The sequence below is a fragment of the Apteryx mantelli genome, chromosome 15, assembly GCF_036417845.1.
Source record: "Apteryx mantelli isolate bAptMan1 chromosome 15, bAptMan1.hap1, whole genome shotgun sequence".
Classification (NCBI taxonomy): domain Eukaryota; kingdom Metazoa; phylum Chordata; class Aves; order Apterygiformes; family Apterygidae; genus Apteryx; species Apteryx mantelli.
In genome coordinates this window covers 20,245,645-20,265,542 of record NC_089992.1, presented here as the reverse complement: position 1 = coordinate 20,265,542, position 19,898 = coordinate 20,245,645, and the positions used below count along the sequence as shown (strand labels likewise).

At 39.9% G+C, this 19,898-nt stretch overlaps 1 long non-coding RNA gene across 3 annotated transcripts in view; it reads left to right on the top strand.

Annotated features, from left to right (window-relative positions):
- The window catches only part of LOC106496492 (uncharacterized), a 287,771-nt gene extending 277,277 nt beyond the window's left edge, over positions 1-10,494 (top strand). For all 3 annotated transcript variants that reach the window (XR_010885701.1, XR_010885700.1, XR_010885699.1), the window contains one exon: positions 9,034-10,494. This is a non-coding gene — a long non-coding RNA (uncharacterized lncRNA). The remainder of the gene's footprint in view (positions 1-9,033) is intronic.
- Positions 10,495-19,898: the final 9,404 nt, after the last annotated feature.

The following is a 19,898-nucleotide window of genomic DNA, read 5'->3' as shown; positions in this document are numbered from 1 at the left end:
AAAATACCAAGTACTAAAGGACTCTTTAATCTGATGAGGAAAGGCAAAATGGGAACTAGGGGCTGAATGCTGGAGCAGATGGATTCAAATTGGAGATTAGGCAGAAGTGCTCAATGCTGAATGTGATTAAACATTGGAACAAATTACTAAAGAAATAGCTGATTCGCCATCTCTTGAAGTCTTTGGATTGAGTTGGATGCACTTCTGTGAGAAATGTTTTGATCAAACACTATTTATTGGGCTCAGTGCAGGGGTTAATGATGTGAGATGTAATGACCTATGATATGCAAGCCTTACGATATACAAGAATAGATGATCCCACTGGTCTTTTTTGACTTCAAATTCTATGAATTTATGGATGTCTGATAATGATAGAGCTTGAATAACTCCCTTTGTACTTTGCCCTAATTTTACAGGTCTTTGTACAATTTTTTGTCATTGTGATCTTAAGAATACCTTACATATTATTCTCTCAGTCTGTTAGCTACTATTAGCAACTCGTGTGAATCCAGCCATTAGTATTGTAAGTTACTTGAGAAAAAATTTCACATTCTCATGTTGGATTTTAACAAGTTATAAGTAATTTCAACTTTTAACTCCATATTCTTGAAGACAAACCTTATGAATCATTTATCTTTATTCATAAGAAAATTATAATAATAATTTTCTGAGATCAGAAGATGCAGTTTAGTGTTGTCATGTTCAACATTGCACCACACTAGATAGGCTAGCTTTTGAATTCTTTTGTTCTATGATCGGGTATTGGCCACTCTGAGAAGCCTGGCCACTGCACGTGGACCATCCGTCTGATCCACGGTTTCATATGTTCTTACAATTTTCTGATCTGTATTTAATACCCCTGTTGGTTTTTCTTTACTTTTATAGAATACAATATATTAGATCCAGTGACTATTTTTTGTTTCTGATATTTGTGTGAAACAAGAACAGTTTGTAAATGTCTTCAGAGTTCCATATGTGTGAAGTAGCATTTTTTCTGTGTGTTTTTGTTAAATGCAGTATAACTTATTACTGGCAGGCGTACATGCCCATACATAATACAGAATAAGGAGTCTGTTAAGGCAAGTGACGTTGACTTTATTCATTCAAGTTGTAGCATAGGCTATGTGGCAGTGCTAAAGATTTCTTGTGCATCTGTAGTTGAATCCATAAACTCTTTCAAAAGACACATGATAAATGAGTTACATAAGGACAAAGCATTTCACTGGGAAAGGAACTGTCACTTCACCAGTATCTTGGAACCATACAATAGCAGCATGGTTTGAACTATGTTGCTTCTATCAACTTATGTTCTGGTGCTTATATAGTTATTTCCAAAGTTGGGAAAGAATAATATAAGCACAGCACAGAATTTCTCCTGATGTTACGCAGCAACAGCAAATTTTGCTGATAGAACTGGGGAGAAGATATTGCAGGTTGAAGTGCAAGGTCTTTCGACCTTTGAGAGTAGCTGGAGGAGCCTTCCTGTTCCTTTAAACTTTGTTTAAGAATAGCTGATAGAATAAATATACGCATCTGAAAAAAAGCATTAAGTAGAGCACCACATAAAAATGACTTCTTTATTGAAGTGATTTGATTAACATGCAAGCAAAAATAGTTTCTTTTTCCTCCAGTCTTATATTTAATTGAAAAACCAACAATTGAAGACCAATTGAAGACCAAAAACCTCCCCATTCCCTCTTCATTTTTCTATTTCATTTATGCACAGTTCTATTCCTACTGTTATGACATTCCTGCACTGATTTTGGTGAGCTTAGAAATATTTCGTAGTTTTGTCAGAATAAATCCATCTCACTTTCTCTTCTGAAATCCAACAGACGGGTTATGTCCTTGTGGCCAGTACGGAGCTCTGAGCAGGAGTGCATTGGTTCAGGTTGCTGCTGTTTAGATGGACAGAGCGCGGGTTTGACCGGGCCGTGGCTGTGCTGTGAAACGCCTGCTACGCGCAGGTCTTGGGAACTGTGAAGATGGCAGTTGTGGAGTGATTTTTCAAGTACAAGGAAGATCTGCATTATCTGCCCCACAGATTTGTAGATTAGCAACCCTGAAGTCATCTTGTAAAAATACAAAGCTTTTCCTATGTGATCCAGTTGCTGGAGAATGGCGTTGTGCGCGGGTGGGGGGACGGGGGGGGCTCTGGGGATTTGTCTGTTGTTAGAGTGTGTTTCCTACAACAGGCATTTCCTCAGTGTTGAAACGGAGTGCAGGAAGAACTGCGAAAATGCACAAAGGAGCGCTGTGCGTGGATACGGTCAGAGCTGGCCCGTGCCTCGCTTGTACCAGTTGGTTACTTCCCAGCAAGGTAGTTTGTGGAGTGTCAGAAGTACAACTGATCGTTTCTGAACAGCTAAGCTGCCTGAAGATAATAATTTCAGTACACTTGGAATGGGGCAGGAAGATTCCTTCCTTCACAAAGTAAATTGCAGGCCCCCCGGGCACGGAAAGGAGAGGAAAAGGCATCCTTAGGCGCCTGTCAGTTCAGAGGCAGGTGCTTGGTCTTTGGGGATTGGTGCTGGCCTGGCTCTGATGATGGCAGCTATAGTAAGGCAGGAAAAGCAATAGGAATATAAAAAAGTGGAGAATCTGTTCTGTTCTTAATTGCTAGAAACAGATATATGATCTTCTGAAAATTACAAAGATAGTATTAAAGAATTTTCTTTTTTCTTTTTTTCCTTTTTTTGCCTTTTTTTTAAGTTGAATGCTATTTCTGAGCTCCAAGGGCTGACAGCTGTTCTAGTTTTGCTTGGGGACGTTTTCACAATGTGGATTAATCAATGTTATGAACTGGGTCCATGGGGTTTTGGGAATGTAATTGGTTTCAGATGACACTTTGCTAGTCAATCTGTGAAACAGCCGAATGTTGACACAGCTGAACAATTCCAGCTGTTTCCACTCACCCCTTCTTCCCTCCCTGGATGCAGCAGCCTTTTCACTTTCTCTTGTCTCTCTTTGTGACTTTGTAAAACAAATCTGTGATCTCTGTTTCTGCCATTTTTCTCTGCTTTAGTTTGCTTCTCTTCCCAGGATACCTTCAAAAATACATTATTTTGGGAATGTTTTCTGAAATCCATTTTTAGCATTTCGAGCCTAATTAGCTTTGCAGGAGTTAACTATTTTGAAGCAGAGTTAGATGTTGCTGGAGGGTGCAGTTTGCAAATAACCTGGAAAGTTTACAAATACTTTTACATTTGTTGTGTCAAACCCACCTTTCCTCTCAAAAAATCAAACAAATAGATAATGATGACAAAATGTGGAGACAAACTGTGAGGACCTGGAATAGAAATGTACTGTGTAACACAGTCCCCTGCTTCATTTGAGGCGTAGGCGCTGTTACTTTGTCCAGTCTGATATCTTGAAGCAGCAGGAGACAAGCTGTGGTGAGGTTGGCCATGTTTCCATGCTGTTGTTTGAGAGCTGTACGACTGGCAGGAATAACTCACCAGAAGAAAGTGGGTCATAAATTATCTGTGTCATTTATACTTCTAGAGTTAATTTTTAAAGTTTTTTATTTATTTATGTATTTCCCCTTTACCTACAGATAGGTTTCTTTGACTGATTACTACACATGGTCTTTTACAGAAAATAAAAAATACATATTTAAAACATAATAGGAAAGCCAAATCTCTGTGAGTATCTCCATTAGTCATGTGTTGCTGCCTGAGAAATTTGCAAGTTTGTGCTCTGTGGTGTTCAAAAAGTCTTGATGTCGCTAATTCCTGTTTTTCTTGACAGGGGTATTCAGTAAGAGTATCTCATCTTACAAACTTCAGGCTGGCGGTGTGAATGGGAGGTTTGGTAGATTGCATGGTGCGAGGGAGCCTTGGAAGGCGTAAGGTCAGTACCTGGGCAGGTACCTACACACGTTTCTTGGGTGACTAGAGACAAGCCACTTCCTTGCCTAAGAGCCCTGCTTGTGCAGCATGATGAATTTTTTTACATTTTTCTAGTCTTTTTCTCTCTTTTCTTCATGCTTCAAAGACTTCCTTTCAGTTTAAAGCAGTATTAAAAGCTTTTCATTGACTGGGAAGTAACTGTCAGGATTCTTCATTCTGTAATATTTAGAAACCATGGGAAACCTTGGACTTCACCAAAGTTCTGTAGCTTTTTCTCCCTTCTTTATTATTAAAGACCAGTTTTTTTCAACGCTGAAGGTAGGCGATTGTTTGACCTAAACAAACATTTAAGTGCACTTGGTACTTGTGCATGTGACTTTAGGTATATCTCAATGGCAGATTGGACCTTGCATTTAACACAAATTATATTTCAGATAATTTGAGACCTTGCCTACCAACCCATAACCAGAACTCAGTTGAGCAATGTCTACACAGAGTTCAGGAAAGGAAAGTGAAGATTGACACTTACAGTGGTTCAGAAATAAAATTACTTTTCTTTAAACTGAACAGACATGAAACACAGCAAGGACATGTATGCTATTCACTCTAATGTTCTTTTCATCATTGTTCAAATAATCTGTACAGGTATCCTGTACAATCTTTGACAAATATTTCTTTGCGTCCCTAATTCTCTGTTCTTTTGTTGGAACCACCAAAGGGACTAGTTTCTCAGAGAAACAGAAGGGATGTAGACAATCAGTAAGGTGTGGGAAGTATATCTGTGCTGGTGTGCGGCTGAATTTATATAAACTTATAGCTGTCATATGTCCAGGTTTTCCCAGTATGTCTTCTGTCTCCAGCTGGAAATTTTGCCTGAGTAGAAAAAAAGTAGTTTGGCTATTGCCTCGAATTTCCAGACCTCCATAAGCTGGATCAGTAGCACGAGTTCCAGCTGGGCTGCCCGGCACTGCCTATGCTTAAATCAAGCGTGCATACAAACATGGCTTTGCTAAAGAAGCCCAAGTTACTGGGGATAGATTTGCAGCCTTACCTGTGGGGAGTTTTGTTTCCCTCATTGCAGGTCCCTTCTAACAAGTTGCTGATAGGGGCACAGCTGTGAGGAAAAGAGCAACATCCTCCATCCATACATGCCCCCAAATTGTATCCATAGGGACTGTCTGCAGGATCCAGGCCGAGGCTGTAAAATGTTTCCAGCTGACCGATGATTTACTGTACATTCTTATATGGTGTCAGTCTGGTTCTGGGCGAGGGCCGTAGGTACTGTCACAGCCTTAATAACAGCAAGTATCAGGAAGGAGAAGGCACCAATAATATATTCCACTAATGTGCGCTCACTGGAGTCTGTTCAGACATTGGACGCTCAGGAGTGCTGGAGTGACGAGTGACTGACAGCACCGGATTGCCTAATCACATGTCACATTCCAGACACCTGTGTTCATAACTGAGAAATCTTTATTTCTTCCATGATTTTTTTTCCAGAACAGAGGCTATAGGACCAATACACTAATATGATTCTCAGTTCTTAATTATTTTTAATACTCATGCAATATTAGTATTTCAAAATAAATTAGAAAGGGACTTCATATGTATTAAGGAAGTTACTTTATGCTTTCACAAGCCTTATTTAAGGCTTTGTTTCTGCTTTCTGGAATGAGGATGATAGCAAGTTATATACATACAATGTCTTATTGCAGAACTCTCTATTTAAGCATTAGTCTGTGTCCAGAAGCAGATCTCTTGTGCTTCTGTCTTCTCCAGCATTTTAGCATCAACTGATGATTATTAGGCCCTGTCAGGGCCTTGAGGGTACTAATAGGCATTAATGGCCCTGACCAGCCTTGCCTGGGGCCTCCACCCATGGGCCTGGGGCTCCACTTAAGCTTGGACCTGGACCCCCGTCAACAGGCTTCATGTTTCCCTTTCTCTTAGAGTTTAATAATGTAGTTAAATGTAACTTAATAGTGCTTCCCCTGAAGACTGATAAGTTTGGATAACAGAGCATTATGAAAATTTCTCCTCTTTATCATATCATCCTGCACTGGTAAGTTGTTGACATTGTTATGTACTAACCTACTGAATTTTTGAGTCATTGGAAATACGATTTGAGTCACAAACTCCTATATTCTGTTGCTTGTTATATTTTTCTTTGTAGTAACTATTTCTCCAATGAGGAAAGCGGAAAGAGTAGTTCTGAGGAGCAGATAGATAGGATAAGATGCAATTCAGGTTGTGGTACAATACAAAGAGGAAGAATTAGTACAGAATGTAGGAGCCTTGGCTGGTACTTGAGTGCATGATTTGGTAAATATGAGGGAAACACATGTCTGTGCGCTACTGCTGGGAGTTTGTTGTTTTTGCTTCAACCCACTTAGTCAATACCTACCTGGTGCTATTAAGAAAAATGATTTTGAGAGCATTACATGTACATCAATGAAAACTTAGAAATAAAACCTTTTCAAAAATACCAGAGTCTTCATTGCAGAGTTGAATAATATGAAGTAGGGGAGGCAGAAAAAAATAAAAAATAAAATATTGATCTTAAACCTAACTGTTAATCTCTTTTAATGTATGAAACCACACCCCGCATCTATTGTGGCAGCACTGAGAAAAATGATCATCAGAAAAATCTTTGCTACATTGAAGTTATCATTGATAGAGATAAATCAAGGTCAGGATATCACAATGTGTGGGAGGAAGTTGGGTGAGAATTAGCAACTTCATCTAAGGCTTTATATCTTCAACTTGTTTCTGAGTTGTCTTTCTTCCTTTGTCTCTCTTAGTGGCTGTGAAAGAACCATGAGAAACTGTATAAAATACATATAATTTTTCCCCATTATGTGAGATCTCAGGATCTTTTTGAAGATAAGTTCAAATAGATTCAAGCTGATTCAGGAAGAGGCCATTTAAGAATTCTTTCCTTTTTCAAGTGGTTCACTTAATTTCACATGATCTGCAGTGAGGTGAGAGGTTGCTCCCTGTGGAGGCTCTTGGCAGGCTATATAAGAAGTTGTTTCATGAAGGAAGTTCAGACATGGTATCACTTGGATTATTATGTGGGGAGAAAGATGTACATAACTTTAAAGCAGCAGCAAGCACTCTCCTCCTTTCCCTCCCCTCCCACCTCCACTTTCTGGTGTGTTTTTTTCACCTCCTTAGTAGCAAACCATAAAAATGCGGTTGGTGTTTGTGAGCTACAAATTCCAACGTCTGCTGAAGACTGGGTTTGTGTGTTGCCAGGTGTGTCATTTGTCTGTTATGTCCTGATCGTGTTCCCCTCTGAAACGAGGCCTCTGTTGTCCGTGGACCTGCCTGCTGGATCCCATATGTTCTTGAGCCAAGCGTGATATGTGAGGATTGCCATTTCCTTGGCTCCTGCGTGCAGACCCATATCCTGTCTGTGCAAAGTGAGAGTCTACAACCCAACCCCTGCAATAAAATTTGGGACTGCCTCCTGTTTTATTGTTGGCCGCTCTGATGTGAAGTCATTCCTTAGGAAACATATAGCTTGTTAGAGGATTTTATATGCTTGATACAGTCTTTGAAACCTTAGAACTAGAGTGTCACATTCCCTACTCTCCCACATGCTTATAGAGCCTGCAGTGGATGTTCTGAGCTTGTTGGATGATCTTTTCTTTAACTTGTTTCGGTTTTATTTGTTTTTTTTTTCTTGTCCTACTCTAGCTTTCTGTCACAGCTTAAATAACGCAGTTGGTGGTTAGCAGAACAAAATGCTAATTTCCCAGGCACGTACTCTACCTGGCAAACTCAGCCTCTTCTCGTCTCAAATTGCAGTTTTGTTCGTTGCTCGTTGTTGAGAGATGAGGTGGATATCCCTCGATTTCTCTGCTGTAACTCCAAAGCAGAGCCACGAAGACTAGCTTAGAGTCTCTCTTGGGTGGCTGCCCTGGTCTCTGATGCAGGTACTGCATGAAAGCCTCCTTCTAAAGTGAAGAGCCTAACACAGGCTCCAGTACCTGAAACAAAATGGCTTGTACAGAACAAATTGGCTTGCATGGTTTGTTTCAGCAGTATTCTGCTCTGTCACACTGAGCATTTGTATCCTTGCTCCAACCAACATTCACTGATACTTTTTGAAGATGAGATTGAGAGCATTTCGGAAAGGGATAAATCAAAACCTTAATGCATTAGCAGCCTTAGCCTGGAGAAAAGAAGGCTTAGGGGGACATAACAGCAACCTTACAGTACCTGTGAGGAGGTTAGCAAGACAGATGGAGCCCAGCTCTTTGCAGAGGTGCATGGCAGGAGGACGAGAGACGATGGGCTGAGTCAGAACAGGAAAGGTTCCAGTTGGCTATAAGGAGGACCTTGTCCCATGAGGACAGTCAGTCACGGGAGGAACAGGTTGCCCAGAGAGGGTGTGCAGTTGCCATCCTTGGAGATTTTCAAGACCAGACCGAATAAAGCCCTGAATCACATGGTCTGGCATCCTAGCTGGCCCTGCTTTGAGCAGGAGATCGGACTAGATGCTGATTGGACTGAGGTCCCTTCAGACCTGAATTGTCCTATAAAGAGCTACTTCTTTGGAAGTCAATGCGATTGATCTTGGCAGTTGATTGTATTTTGCTGCATGTTATGTGGCAATGTTTTGTTTCAGTGTTGCCTGTTGACGACAGTGTCTTCTGTTTACCTGCCAACTATTCTATAAATAAGTTGTTCTGTAAAATACTGCCTGCTATGAGGCTTCACAGAATTGAGGCAGACGGTCTTTAAGCTGCTGGGGGGCAGAATTGGCAAAGACCTGTCTGTCTGAAAATCTGACCTTTTGATTATCTTTCCAGTTCCTGCAAAGCACAGCATTCCTGAAAGAAATAAAAAAAACCCTGGGATTAAGTTTGCCTAGCAGAAGTAGATAAAAGGAAATAAAAATTCTCCTCCATGGAAATTATATCAAATTACTGAAATTTAGATTTGGAGACATCTTCAATACTTGGAGCAAATATGTTAATGAATGAGATAACAATCTAAGAAAAGGAGACCATAGATGTGTAAATATTTGAATATAAGGAAACTTCCTAATTACTCTCAAAACTTTTTATTTTTATTTTTTAACTAACTGAGACCATAATATCTAACTATGAGACCAAACTGGACTGAACCATGGCAAAATGTGGAGTAACTATTTCATATTGTTATGTTTCAGTACGCTGGTGACCCCTCTGGAGTTGGAGCAAAAAGGAGTTATTGAAGGAATAAAGAAGGAAAAGTAAGACAGAAGCCTAGAGGAGAACCCTCCAAATAAACATTGTTTATTTGCCCATTGCTCTGCGTGCTTTGTAACCCTATAGGATTTGGTAGTGCATCATTTCCCTGATGATATACTGAAATTGTTTTTAATGAATTTCCTGATCGCAGCTCCGGTGAATCAGGGGCTTGGCACGGCCGGATGCAGCAGAAGGGGTCCTGCTAGGCTGGACGGAGCTGCAGACCAGAGACCGATTTTGAATGTCTGGTGTTTCTTGTTATGCCCTGAGCAAGGGACAGGAATGGGTATCATTGGGAGTGCTTTGAAGAGAGACTAAATAATGCCAGCAAGATCCAAGCCACAACTCTAGGAGAGCATTCAAAATGAGTGTTTGAGGAGAAGAGTGGGAATAGTCAGTGTCCATTCGTTCAGATGTGTCTGAGTTGTTAGACAGCTGCTTACTGTTTTATGTAGCCTTTTCAAAGGTTGATACTGCTTTTCTGGTTTGTTTATTGCATAACTCCAAAATAAAGGAATTCTTAAGGCATGAATGCTAAAGAGGAAGGAAAGAATAAGTGGTACCAGTTAATTTTTCATGTATTTATGCCTTATTACAGCCTGACAGTCAGAAATAATATTCTTTGCCTTTTATCCTGATTTTTCTCTTTTGACTGTGTATTAAAAAACCACTGTCAGTAACAAAGTGTAAAAGATTGAATTAAATCCTAGTTAGAATGACTTCATCTTAAATAGTAGAATATCTTAGATCTTCCTCTTTCTTTTCCTTTCTCTCTGTCTAGTCTACAGAGACTTGGCAGTCTCAGATACCCTTGGGTGTTCAAAGGTAGATCAGTCTGCAGCGGGGCTGCCTTTGATGTTTTCACCTACAAAAATGTCACATCACAGCCTGCTCTGTTATTTCACATTGAATGTGAAAGATTCACTAAAAGGTTAATTTCAAGTCTTTTTGAATTTTATACCATTAAAGTCAGTGCCTTTTCCAGGATGCACCTAGAATGTTTTTCGAAGGCTGAGAGAAGGGGGCTGGTTGCAAGTTTCCACTGCAGATACCTGGGCTCCCTGAAGAACCACACACATCCGGTGCTCCTCGATGCATAACCTCTCTGTACACGAGTATTTCCCCTACTCTGTATGTAGAGATCATGAAACACTGTAGGTATGTTATATACCTATACCAACACTCTTATTCATACTTTCATGAGACCCTAATTTGGTCAATATTCTGTGTCATCAAAGAAAAAGAAATATATAATGGGAAAGCAGCACTTCTATAAAGATATTTTGTGGAGTATTTTGTAAGGATTAGAATAATTCTGAATATCTTTCCTGATCTGTAGATTTTAGGACTGATTTGTAGAGTGATTACAAATACATGGAATAAAACATTTTGAAACATTGTTTTTCTCATTTCCTTTCCTCCCATCCTAAACTGGTATTTTGAAGAAATGGTGCATGTTTGTGTTAAACAGCTCAATGATTTCCATGTGGATACAATAGATTTCACTGGGCAGGTGTGTCTTTTAAAGACATAAATGTATTGGCTTTAAACTTTTTAGAAAATGAAATAGACTTTCCTTAAAGAAAGTCTTCAGTTTGGGGGAAAATACTTGCTTATCAGTCATGCCATGAACAATGATTTTGCTGGAGATTACTGAATGGACAATTGCTGAAAGAATATGAAATGCAGGTTATGCTTTAAAGTTTTGGGGTTTTTAATGCCTGCCAAGTAAATAATTATATTTTCTCTGTTTTTGCATATTACAATAACATCTTCAGACTTAGCAAGAGCACTTGGAAAACAAAGCGACCTTTCCCCCCTCCTTCCCTCAGTGCAACCTGGATATATCATTTATTTGGTTACTGAGCTCAAGGTCCTCTATCTCCCCCACCCACCCCTGAAATCTTTTTTTAACGGAGCAGTCTCATGTCCTCACACCTGTAGCCTGGCAGAGGCTAGGGTTACATGGCTTGTCAAGCTGTGTTCTTAAGGACATGCCACACTGCCTACTGCTTTAACCCAGCAAGCGTCTCTGTCACCAGGCGCTTCTGCTTCTCCGTGCCTCCCCTGATGGCGTGGAGAGGGAAGGTGCGGCTGGAGAGCCCTTCAGACCGAGCTGCAGTGTCAAAGCTGAGGACAGCAAAAACGGCTAGCAAGTCAGGGTCAACTTCCAGAGGGCTCTAATGCAGGTAGAAATGAAATTTAAAAATTGGATTTCTACTGAGCTGAAGTAAAAATGAGATATGGAAAAAACTGTAAACACCTGAGTAACTTGGGCTTTGAAGTTCCCTTTTCCGAAGGTGTGTAAGGAAGCTCAGCGCCGCTGGGAGAAGTGTGCGTTTAAGGATCCAGGCGCCTTGGGTCTGTTGGAAATGGAACTTGGCTTCCCAAGCCGCTTGGCATTTTTTTTAAGAATATCAGTGGGTCTCCAGGGCTAAATTTGGTATTTTACAGGATGTCTCTGGCTTTGTTCATGCATCTTGGTCGGTTATGTTGTACTGGTATCACTGGAACAAGGACTACCTGGTCCATTCAGTTGCCTCGTTGTGGCTGCGCTTACTAGCAAATAAGTGGAGGTGCTAAGAATACTCTTAAGTGCTCTTTTAAAACAGCCTCGTAAGAGATTTGAAGTAATTTGGCAAAAGAGCTAATTCTCCTCTTCAGGCTGTAACACTTGCTGTGTACACTAAGTGATAACGAATCCATTTAAAAATCTTCTTGCCACTTCTAATAACTGGACGTAGGTTTTGCAGGAATTATTACAATGTGTATCCTAGCAGCTCTTTTCTGTTTTGCTGTTGGACTAAAAGTTAATAAACACTAGCAAGTTCTAATTCTTAAAATTGATGGTCCAACCTGTCACATTTATTATGGCATATGTAGTAATGGCTGGTTTTATTGGTGTTTTAACCAATTTTACTAGTGTAATTGTACCAATATAAACTTAGCTGATAGCTCTGCAAATAGTAAGGTAGTGTGTGTCTAAGCCTCAAACAGTGGTGCTGACAGCATCTTCCCTAACTAGTCATCTTGCTTCTGAATTATTGGCAAATTGCTCAGCAGAGCTCTTAACTGAGAAACAGCAATATGTTATTGTAGGGCTGACGAGGAGAAAATGTGCTGTGCTCGGCCCTGTGCCAGCAGGAGCTGCAGGAGATTTTCTGAACATAGCAGGAGAAAGCAGGAAACGTTCTGAGCAACTAGAAGGCAAGAAGCCTCTGACGTACGCTAGCCAGGGATAGGTTTGGTTCTTGTATTCTTGGTTTGTTTGTTGCTGCTCGTTCCCCATTATCTTCATGTCAGGTCACTTCATACTGTCATTTTGCCAGATTTCTGCTCGGTAAGGTAATACGTCGATAATTGCATGGGGGAGTTATGGGGCTGCTGGGAGAAACTGTACACTACCAAATCGAAACTTATTTGTGAAACCAAATGGCCAGCCTGCTGGGAGGGTGGTCCGGCTGCGAGGTGCTGTAGCACTGCAGTGCCTTTCTTTCAAATAATCCCCCTTTAAGTGTTTGCCAGCTCTGGCTGCAGTGGCACCTTTCATCAGATTTCCGTGGCATTAGCCTCATTCCCTAGAAACTTTCCCTCTGACTTGAAGCATGAGGAAAAATCGGTTGGGTGCTACCTGTTGGGGTTTTTTATACTGCTGTGGCGTGGTGTGTACTTCGTTAAGTAACTGTGCTGGTCCCACCATGGCCGCGTTGAGCCGGCGGTTAGGTGTACACCTCAATTGCGGAGTTTGTCCGAGTTTTGAAGTGCAAGGTATTTGTTTAAAGGGGCAAGTTCACGCTTGCAGCCTGTGCGCAAACTGAACCTAATCAAACACCAACATATTTTAACATATTTTAAAGTCTTTTTTTTTTTATGCATCCCTAATATGGTTATTGCTCTACGTGCTCTTGTAAGCTCATTAGGATCTTTTTGGATATAAGGAGCTACTGAATATGCTGGTATTTTATCAATAAAGATGATTTTTTTTGATGGGCACTATCCTACAACTCGCAGGCTGCTTGTGTGTTTTTTTTTCTTTTTCTTTTTTTTAATTCATACAGAAGTAGTAGCTACCCACTGTGTAAAAGGCAATCTCTGCAGGGTGTAAGAAGACTAAACCAGAGTCATAAATAGTTTATGGGATAATATCCACCTTCAGAAGCAGTTAGCAATACAGCCTGGTGATGTTAGCTCGATCCTGCCTTGTTCTCGTTTGTCTGATTGCGGTTTGCCCTGTTGCTGCAAGGAGTCCCCCTGCTTGGGGATGGAGGGGGGCTGCCACATGCTCTCCTTACTTTATTGCTACTCTTGGTTTAGTGGATTATATATGTGGCTGTGCAATAAGCTAAGGAGTGCTTCTGAGTGTTGACTTTTGCTGAGACGTAGCTATTGCTTCAATCTCTCTATTCTCTTCTTTTTCCCTTCCCTCTATTCAGGGATGAAAACAGTACATTAAAGTATCACTAGGTGGCATAGCCACCCTGGTGTACTATCCAAGTTAAACCACGCTTCTAGCTATTGAGTCTTTGATATAGTTTGCAGTAACTCCTGTCCGAAAGACACTATGTCCTGGTCTTTTCTAGCACTCTCTTAACACTTAATCATTGGACTCAGTCATAAGGAAAAGGCAGATAGGCATGTGTGCTCGGTCTTATGTAAGTTAGAGCTGGGCTGTTTCTGCTAATGCGGTACAAAGCAATGCAGGCAAAAACCTGAAAGCTTTGCTTACTTGGAAAAACAGTTTAAGCAGCATTCCCAAAGTTTCTTTAGAAGTTTTTTCACCAGAAGTGTAGCTTCCTTTCAAGATTCCAAACTCTTGTGAAGTTCTGTTTTAGCCATTTGGGAATTTATTACAGGAAATCCAGCATACAGATCCTATAATTTAAATTATAGGATTTGAAGTATAGGATGGACTGAATGAGAGAGAGAGATAGATCTAGGTCAAGTTGATTTTAGCTTTTATATATATATTATATATATATATATATATACACATATATATATATATATAAAAATTAGAATTTCTTTAATCCTGAGGATGTTTGGTACTCTAATGAGGAATGACTACTTTTTAAAATAAACTCACTGGACTGTGTGTTGATTCAGTTCTATAAACCAAGGTGAGTCTACTTCATTGAAATAGTGTAACCAATGGGCGTTTTCAGGTATGTCCATTTGTCGGAATTGATTTTAATTGGAGCTGTAGGGATGTGTCTGAGAATAGAATTTGGATTTGAGCTTACACTAAAAGTTCATGATTTAGAAGAACAGCTAAAAATAAATGAAGTTATCCAGAAATCATGCAGCTTAACAGGTCTGCTTCTTAAGATGAGATTGCTACACATCTTGAATAGAAAGAATATAAGCCCTGAGATTATAAAACCAAAAGAATTTAAGAGCTTTGTGTTTTGGCATTGCTCTTCCCTGTGTCGGCAACCAGCCGCGGGGGGGCTGTTTTTTCTGAGGCAGAAACATGGCCCGTGATCCCCCATTGCAATGATGGCTAATGCAGAACTCCTTGGTGTATCTTGCACTACCTAAGGGTCAGGCTTGCGTCCTTCCCAAAGTGTCCCTTCAACTGGCTGAACTGGTTCTTCCTTGATAATCCTCCAGCACCTTTGTTTGATCACATACTGTGAAATGTTTTCATATCCTAGCTCTCAAGCATTATCTCCTGAAAAAACTCCATTTCCAACATGTGATTGTCAAACTCTGGGGCATGGGAAAGTGTGTCTGAAGGAACAGGATAGCAAGCTGAGGTATGTGAGTTTACAATATTGAGATAACATAACCTTTTCTTACTTGAGTGCCGTTACAGGTTGGATTTCATTCTCTTTCTATCTCTCCAAAGAACACTGAGAAATCCTCATGCTTTCAAATACATATAGATGAAACTTCACTGTCATCCTGAGCCTATTTTTAAGAAGACTTCAGTTACTAGGATTTTTTTTTTTTCATATTTCCACTGGCAAGTTCTACCAAACAAAATCACATCCTACCAGGAAACAGAATCCTAAAAGACTATTCTCGTGCTCTAAAATTAATCATACACTTAAACACTTGCGGATGGCTGAAACAATAGTGTTCAAGTACAGTAATATTTAGTTATTTAAAATATTGCTATTATTTGAAAATAATGCATGGCCTCAATAAAAGATGTACAATAAAGTATTTCTTCATTTATAAGTAAAGAAGCTATGAGGTAGGGAGTCATTATTATCACTATTATTATTAATGTAGCTTGAAGCACATTCTGGTCACCTTCCAAAAGCAAAATAAAACTCTGTTCTAGCATCCCTCATCAAAATACTCCTAGAAAATCAGAATGGTGTGGCAAAATAGACCTCAAAGCTGTGAATTCAACACAGGAGGTTGGGGATGTCTTGCCTTTAATTGGAAATGAAGAATACCAAATCCCCCCCTGCTGTCAAAATGTTGCATAAGTGTCAGATTTATTTTCTGTGTATTTTTAGCTTATCTTGGCATTTGTTTTCCAAGTAGTTTAAAGCGATTTTTTTCTTTTTCTTTTTTTCTTTCTTTTTTTTTTTTTACTGCGAAGAAAACAAATTTCTTCACTGTGACAGGAGTGTTTATGCTGAGACAGTGGACAACAGTGTTGATGTCAGAATAGATTTAGGGACCTGAATGTATATATCCCCTTAGAATGTCTTATTCTTAGCGTGGAGGTCACTCGGAGGCATTTAAGAAGGACGCACAATATTTTTTTTTATTCTGCAAATAACTGTAGTAGCAATGCTGATACTAGGTGTGTGACAGGCCTCCATTGCTAGTCCTTATTCTTTCTTGTTTAGAAACTTTTTTTTTCAAACTAAAATAACAACTGGTCAGACAGAAAAATCAAATCCAAGCCTTTTTAAAGTTAGTCAGCGTTTGGTCTGCATTGGATTTGTGTGGTTCAGTCCCATCTCTAGCTCCATCATAAATATCACAAGCAAACCCCATGCATAATCTTGCATCCTTGCTTAAAATACTCTTGTAGGCTTCCCACACAAAAGCGAGTTAGCTGTTGAAGGGGATTTTTATGGCTCAACGCTGGGACCGACGTCATAGTCGCCCACAGCCCGGGATAGAGAAATTCTGCAAACTGAACAGGCGAGCAGGTCCCTCCTACCAGGCAGCCGCAGCTTTGGCTCCCTGGCTGTGATGCACAGGAGGCTTTTGCAGGCAGAAAGTGAGCTTTTCTAAGATCAGTGTGTGAAAATAAAAGCATCCTTAGCAGAAAACACAGCGCTTCCCTGTGCATGTCCATCATCTGTGTCCTTTTTTTCTTTCTTCTTTCTTTCTTTGACATGTCTTGAGAGAATTTTCTTCTTTTAATCTAGCTGTGTTCTGTCCATTTCCCTTTTCCTTATCATTTTTAGCCTGCTTGTACTTCTAGATATGTACTTTTGTGTGCACAGGTGAATGCATGCACGTAACGGCTGAGCCGTAGTGTTCCTCCCTACTGATGTGCCTAGAATTTCCCTTTTCTTGCCCTGTCTTTTTTTTTTTTTTGCCTTCTCTTCTCCCAGATCCCTCCCCCTTATTTTTTTTTTTTGCCTTGTTTCCCCTTTTGATTAGGCACACAAGCCTAAAAGCTTGTCACAAAGTAGTGGGAAAATGTAGACCAAGTCTCCAGTCTTCTTGTCTTCCATTCCCATTGTAAAATTTTAAGGGTTATGGTCCCTGAAACAACACTTGTTCTGAAGTGTTCTTGAAATGAGAAATTAAGAAACAGACTCTGGAGAATATATTTTCTGGATCTTGCTAGACAGCCTGAAGTTAAATACTCTTAGCATTAGTCCTGCTGGAAAGAGAAACACTTGCCTTAGAAATGCCAGTTTGTCTGGACAGTGAATGTGATGGGAAGAAGCCGGGCAACCCCAAGCCCAGCTGGACATTGCATGTCCTGGGCAGCAGGGGGTGGGGGAGGACGAGACATGGATGGGCCAGGTGAGACAGCCTTTCTTCTCTGCTTTCTTGCAGTGAAGAGGGCGGGTTTGGGTGTGCTATCTGCTCCTGCTTTTTGCATTAAAAATTACTGTGTAGCACACTGCAGAACCCAGCTATGAGGAGTTCTTAGAGTGAAAAATTTATACAGGTAGTGCTAGGGATCGCTCTCACTCGGGGCACCAAATTACTCACACAAGCAACTATGTAAATTCAGTGTTGGTACCTGGGCTGACTTCAGTTGTTCTTGCTCTGATTTCTCTCAGTTTCCTGAGGTTTGTTAAGCTCAGCTAAATGTGATTCAGATGAGAAGGACACCAACTAACTGTCATAGCAGTCACCTTTCCATATGTCTCTCCAGATTCTGTTTTTTATAAAAGTTTTCTTCATTAGCTGAGTACATGCTTCTTAAAGTCCTACAGCTCAGAGCCATAAATTGGATTTTATTTTTACTCTTTTATTTGCTTTTGCGGGGGTATCACTGCCATATCTTGGCCTATCAGAATCAATTATGGTGATGGTGTTATGCAGGCCTTACTTAAAAAAAATAAAAATAAAGTTTTAAACAAAAAAGAAACAGTGCAAGAAAAAATTTGAACCAATTACTATTTGATTGTATAGTACCATATGTTAACAACATAGCAGAAGAAAAGCAGAATCTGAAGCTAAATTATTCCCAAACTATCTCTGTGAAAGCAAATGAGAGGTAAACATAGTCCCTTTTATTTAAGGACATTATTTAACAAAGACCTTGAATGTTCTCTACTTGCTACTTGTCTTCCTAGCTACTCTGACAAATTCTTTCCACTTTTGGGGCTGCAGGACAACATGAAGTTTTGGTTTTCAGAGAGGTATTCATGCTGAGCTGAAAAATACCATGTGTTTGTGTGGAGTATCGTGTACGCTTAACTGGAGGCTTGTTTTGAAAAACTGACCTTCATCTGTGTGGACATCAGTCTTGTGCTGCTAGCGAGGTGAGAGGACTAGGAGAAAATAAAATGCTTTGACTGATTCCTTTGGCCCTTTTGCTTTGGGTGTGCTGTTCTCTATATTTTGTTCCTCAGCCAGGGTATGAGGCTGCTCAACTACATTTTGGACTTGTGCTATGTCAACTAGATAACAGAATGTGCTTATAGTTTAAGTGCTTCTGCCAGGCATCGTAGGAAAACACACGATCATGGTTAGTCCCTTTAAAAAGGTGCAATTTGCATTCATGTTGAAATTAGGATAGAGATTGGAGGAGAAAGTCAGTATTTGATTGCTGGCACCTGAAAGCAGTTATGTCTCGTAGTTTACAAGCTTTGTCTAATTTTTTTATGATCTCTAGAAAGCTCTTAGATTTTACTAAATGCATTGGATTGTTAACTATTTTCTTCCTACGCCAAATGTTGAGGAAAAACGTGGGATGAGACCACACCATGGTATGGGAGAATCCATCCAAGAGAGCAGACAATAAAATGACCAAACATTGGAATAGCCTCAGTTGGCACTTAGAATTTCCTAGATACCAAGGTCAATCAATACTCATGGCAGAAACCTGTGAAAAATAAGGCTTACTTAGTGCCAGCGGTTCCAAAACCCCACGCATGAGGACACGTGTTTGTGTGATCTTTTCAAAGTGAAGCCCTTATGTGGGGTATCTTTAAAACTATTCAAACAAAATCACTTTTAAAAGGTAACAAGACCCTGCAGGAGTGAAAAGAGAATATATTTCATAATTCACTAAGTAGGCTGTAGAAGGGTAACATGCAGGAGGACAGGCAGGGGAAGAAAAAAGCTGCAGCAAGACCTATATTATGTGCTTCTACCACCCGTTACGGAGCTCTCGTTCTGCCTTCCCAGCCACCGAGAAAGACACAAATTAATATCCTGTGGCTGACCAATTATACCCATCCTTTTGTCAGAAAAACAAGCGCTGGGAAATAGATTCTTTGAGATTGCTGCCAGCACCACCTTTTTTTTTTTCCTTTCTTTCTTTCCTCTCACAAACTATAGCACAGCTTTGAAGCTTCTGTTGTCTATTGCTCGCTTGATTTTTTTTTTTTTTTTTCTTCCATCAGAAACAATCTTAAACTGGTCAGCTCTGCCCAGAAGCCTCAAAATAAAGGAACTCTCAAAAATGTTTTGGAATGGTTTTGTTATACTATAGATTGTCTGGTTTCATACTATGTAATTAGTTGAAAATGGCAACAATGCTCTGGATGACAATAGCGTTATAGTGTAAAAGTCACATTATGATTTTACAACCTGTTTGTTATAGTCCGGGTGAAAAATTGTTAACCTATTTGTATATACAGAGTAAGCCAATAGGGATTTCTGCATCTAGATATTTAATTGATTAAAAGCCTGAGAATTCGGAGACAATTTCATTTCCTAGTCAGCTGCTGGCTTTGTGCAATCTTGATAATTTGTTTTTAATTCTCCATGTTACAGTTACGTTGCTTGTAGCATGGGGATAATAATGCTTGCCCAACACTGTAAAGTGTTTGGAGAAATGCACTGGAAAAGCTCTTTGTGTGTGTGTGTGTGTGTGTGTGTATATATATATATGTATATATATATATAAATAAAATGAAGGTGAAACTTGAGGTTAATGCCGGAGAGGAAAGTGGTGTGTGTAAGGGCATATGTTTTTAAGGCAGTATAAGGGGAAAATATAAAGCAACAATTATCTGAGGGAAAGCTGTGAATGACCTGAGATGTCAGTGTTCTCAAGAACATTTGGTGAAAATACGTCTGAGATCAAATTCTTCCCTTTCTTCCTCCCTCACCAGTTCTTACTGACATATAAACTAAGAGGAAGACCTCTATGCTATGAAGACCTCCAGAGAGTAATGTATAAACAAAAATGTAAAAG